We start from the raw sequence: 4,907 nt of genomic DNA on the forward strand, positions 1-4,907 counted from the left end.
GAAATTGTGATAATTCAACCTGCTTGGGACAGAAGTTGGCTCTTGTTTCCATGTAGGAAAATGATTTTTAATGACATCACATTTTTTAGTGATTGAATCTGGTGGGTATTACTAATTTCAAACTAATATATTACATTTGTGATTACTTTGTTAACACTAAATTCCGGTTGGAAAGTCATAACATGAGACTGGGTTCAGTGGCTCACTCCTGTAATACCAACACTTTGGGAGGCCGAGGCAGGTAGATCACTTGAGCCCAAGAGTTTGAGACCAGCCTGGGCAACATGGTAAGACCCCGTCTCTACAAAAAGTACAAAAATTAGCCGGGTGTGTTGGCATATGCCTGTAGTCCAAGCTACTTGGAGGGCTGAGGCGAGAGGATCACTTGAGCCTGAGAGGTCAAGGTTGTAGTGAACTGAGATCATCCCACTGCACTCCAGCCTGCATGTAGTGCCAGACCTTCTCTCAAAAAATAAAAATAAAATCCATAACACTATTTGGCACAATTTTAATATTTCAGGATTTTCATAAATTCAAAAAGGACTCTTCCGTAATTTGAATAGGGTCAATGGCTTCTGCTGTAGACTCTTTCTGAGAAGGGCAGGAGAGAGGAAAACAGAGAGAGGAAAGAACACGAGCACTGAGGTCTTCAAGAAAATTGCTGAGCGGTTTTTAGTGGGCACCTCTAACTTTTCAAATAACAGCCTAATATACAGTACATGACTCTCCTTCATACATGTTCTCATCTTCTTTCCTAAAACGGGAGACACAAACTCCCCTCAGTCACCGTATTCAGTTCTGAATGATGTTAATTCCTCTTCTATTTCAGTCACAGCCCCGATAGTTTGTCCCTGGAGACTCTGAGGTTAATCACCACCCACTTTCCTTATGTAAAATAGCTGGAGAAAAGAGAAATAAAACTGAAATTGATTCATATATACAAATACAAGCAGAGACTAAAGTATGCATATTTACTACAGTCTTCTTTACTATAACTAGTCAAAGACCATCATTAATATTTATAACTTCCTTCTTTCACTACCTGTTTCATTGCTACCTTTACTCTCAGCCACCCTCTCAGCTGATCAGGGTTCTGTATCTGGCAGAATGACCTAAAATTTTATTCCTGAAGGATCTGAGGCGTTAGTGATTTCATTTTTTTTTTTTTTTTTTTTTTGAGGTGGAGTCTCGCTCTGTCGCCCGGACTGGAGTGCAGTGGCCGGATCTCAGCTCACTGCAAGCTCCGCCTCCCGGGTTTACGCCATTCTCCTGCCTCAGCCTCCCGTGTAGCTGGGACTATAGGCGCCTGCCACCTCGCCCGGCTAGTTTTTGTATTTTTTTTTTAGTAGAGACGGGGTTTCACCGTGTTAGCCAGGATGGTCTCGATCTTCTGACCTCGTGATCCGCCCGTCTCGGCCTCCCAAAGTGCTGGGATTACAGGCTTGAGCCACCGCGCCCGGCCAGTGATTTCATTTTTATAGGGTTGCTATGATCTTCCATTAACTTTTACTGTTGGACATAGAAATACCAAGAGACCCACCCCACCCTGAGAATGCCCTAAGGTCCAGATCTAATCTATTTTGCCCACATTTTGCATCAGCAACACTAATTTCTCCTTGGCAATCAGGGACAATCACTCAAGCCAGTATGTAACTCCCTTAATTGCCTATTGGTTCATTGGAAGACCTCAAAATAGCTAGGAGGCCATCTCAACTTTCAGTTAAATGGAATAATTGGTGTGTTTCCTGATAGAAGGATTCCTCCATTAGAAATGAAGACCTCTAAGCCAGATGATCTGTAGGAATGAGAAGCAAACTTTTTGTGAGTGTTGTGTGTAGGAATGAAGGGACACCTCACACTCTTTGGGATGGCTATTATTTAAAGAACAACAACAACAACAAAGTGGAAAGTAAGTGTTTGCAAAGCTGTGAAGAAAAACAACTCGGCTGGGCACAGTGGCTCATGCTTATAATCCAGCACTTTGGGAGGCTGAGGCGGGCAGATCACAGATCACAGGTCAGGAGATCGGAGACCAGCCTGGCTAACACGGTGAAACTATGTCTCTACTAAAAATACAAAAAAAAAAAAGAATTAGCTGGGTGTGGTGGCAGTGACTCTAGTCCCAGCTACTTGGCAGGCTGAGGCAGGAGAATGACATGAACTCAGGAGGCGGAGCTTGCAGTGAGCCGAGATTGCGCCACTGCACTCCAGCCTGGGCGACAGAGTGAGACTGTCTCAAAAAAAGACAACAAAACAAAAAAACGAAAACCTTCTCAAATTTGATGAAAGACATAAATCTATACATCTACACATCCAAGAAGCTCAACATGCTCTAAAGAGGATAACTCAAAGGGATATACACTGAGAACATTTAAATCAAACTGTCAAGGACAATGACAAAGACAGAATATTGAAAGCTGCAGAGAAAAGCAACTTATCCTCTGTCTATCATCTGTGTATCAACAGGTAAATGAATAAAACAGTAAAAATGATCTTCAGTAAGATTGACAGGTGATTTCTCACCAGTCCCCATGGAGGCCAGAAGGCAGGGGGGATAATGTATTTAAAGTGCTGAACAATCGTACACCAATAATTTGATATCTGGCAAAATTACTCTTCAAAAATTCAATAGGGCCAGGTGTGGTGGTTCACACCTATAATCCCAACACTTTGGGAGGCTGAGGTGGGAGGATCACTTGAGCCTAGGACTTTGAGATCAGCCTGGGCAATATAAGGAGACCCTGTCTCTACAAAAAATTTCTAAAAATTAGCCAAATACAGTGTCACTCCTGTAATCTCAGCTACTTGGGAGGCTGAGGTGGGAAGATTGCTTGAGCCTAGGAGTTCAAGGTTGCAGTGAGCCATGCCACTGTATTCAGTCTGGGTGACACAGTGAAACCCTGTCTCAAACAAAAAGGCACTTGACCTTCACGTGCAGGCTTGGGTCTCTTCCAGCATACTTTCCTTTCTTTACTGTTTTAAAGCCTTTTTAAATAAACTTCCACTCCTGCTCTGAAAAAAAAAGAAAGAAAAAGAAGGAAGAAAAAAAAAAAAAAATTCAGACATTCCCAGATATACAAGTTAAGGGAATTTTTCATTTATAGACCTTCCCTACAAGAAATGCTAAACCCCTTCAGGCTGAAATGAAGGGACACCAGATAGTAACTCAAAGCTATATGAAGAAAGAAACTGGTAAAGGTAACTACTTAGGGAAATATAAAAGCCAGTATTATTGTACTTTTCTTTTTTTCCTATATAAACAAATACATAAAATAATAATTGTAAATCTATGTTAATAGGTTCACAATATATAAAGATGTAATCTGTGACAATAACAATATAAAGGAGAAGGGTTGGAAATGTATAAGACAAAAGTGTTTATGTACTATTTAAAGTAAGGTGGCATTTTTCAAGCTAGGTTGTTATAAGTTTAAGATGTTATATGTAATTCACAAGGCAACCACTTAGACAATTACTAAAAAAAAGACAGAAAAGGAAGAAAGAGAGAAATCAAAATGAAACATTACAAAAAATCAACTAAATACAAAAAAGGCAGTAATGGAGGAATTGAGGAACCAAAAAACATTTTCATGGGTTAATTGGCTAGTCATTATGTGTCTTCTTCAACAAAGCATCTGTTCTAATCTTTTACTTATTTTTTTATTAAGTATACAATACATTGTTATTAACTGTAGTCACCATGTTTTACAATAGGCCTCTTGAAGTTATTCCTGCTGTCTAACTGAAGTTTGGTATCCTTTGATCAACATCACCCCATCTCTCCAGCCCCTGGTAACCATATCTGACTCTCCTTCTATGAGTTCCACCTATCTTTTTTTTTTTTTTTTTGAGGCAGGGTCTCACCCCATCGCCCAGTCAGGAGTGTAGTGGCATAATCTGTGTTCACTGCAGCCTCAACCTCCCAGGCTCAAGCAATCCTCCCACTTCAGCCTCCCAAGCAACTAAGCAACTGGGACTACAGGCACGTGCCACCACACCTGGCTAATTTTTGCATTTTTAGTAGAGATGGGGGTTTCACCGTATTGGTCAGGCTGGTTTTGAACTCCTGACCTCAAGTGATCCCCTTGCCTCAGCCTCCCAAAGTGCTAGTGTGTCCAGAACTGGTGGGGTCTTGGTCTCGTTGACTTTAAGAATGAAGCCACCAACCCTTACGGTGAGTGTTACAGTTCTTAAAGGTGGTATATCTGGAGTTGTTGATTCCTTCCGTCTGGAGTTGTTTGTCCCTCCCAGTGGGTTTGTGGTTTCGCTGGCTTCAGGAGCGAAGCTGCAGCCCTTCATAGTGAGTGTTACAGATCATGAAGGTGGCACAGACCCAAAGAGTGAGGAACAGCAAGATTTACTGGGAAGACTAAAAAAAACCCACCTTCCACAGCACAGAATGGGACCCCACTAGGTTGCTGCTGCTGGTGCTGGTGGCCTGCTTTTATTCCCTTATCTGGCTCCACCCACATCCTGCTGATTGGTCCATTTTACAGAAAGCTCATTGGTCCGTTTTGAGAGAGTGCTGATTGGTGCGTTTACAATCCTTTAGCTAGACGGAAAAGTTCTCCAAGTCCCCACCCGTCCAAGAAGCCCAGCCAGCTTCACCTCTCACTGGCGCTGGCTGCGGGAGTTTGCAGCGCCTAGCCCAGGCACTTCGGCAGCCCAGAGGAACCTCATCCCCCTATCAAGACCAGCAGGCCCTGGCCGGCCACGCCCAGTGCAGAGCTTGCGAGTCCGCACTCATCTGGAACCCGCGCCTTCCCGGGAGCGCAGCCTCTCCCTCCACACCTCCCAGCAAGCAGAGGGAGACGGCTCCGGCCTCGGCCAGCCCCAGAGAGGGACCCTCATAGCGCAGGGGTGGACTGAAGGGCTCCTCGAGTGTGGCCAGAGCGGACGCAAGGCCT

The 4,907-nt window shown here is 43.5% G+C and overlaps 1 long non-coding RNA gene across 1 annotated transcript in view; it reads right to left on the reverse strand.

Moving 5' to 3' along the window:
- Positions 1–650: 650 nt before the first annotated feature.
- LOC105526520 overlaps positions 651–4,907 on the reverse strand; it is a 19,687-nt gene continuing 15,430 nt past the window's right edge. Inside the window, exon 2 of the long non-coding RNA XR_001004089.1 lies at positions 651–899. This is a non-coding gene — a long non-coding RNA (uncharacterized LOC105526520). The remainder of the gene's footprint in view (positions 900–4,907) is intronic.

The sequence above is a fragment of the Colobus angolensis genome, unplaced genomic scaffold (assembly GCF_000951035.1).
Source record: "Colobus angolensis palliatus isolate OR3802 unplaced genomic scaffold, Cang.pa_1.0 Scaffold595, whole genome shotgun sequence".
NCBI lineage: Eukaryota > Metazoa > Chordata > Mammalia > Primates > Cercopithecidae > Colobus > Colobus angolensis.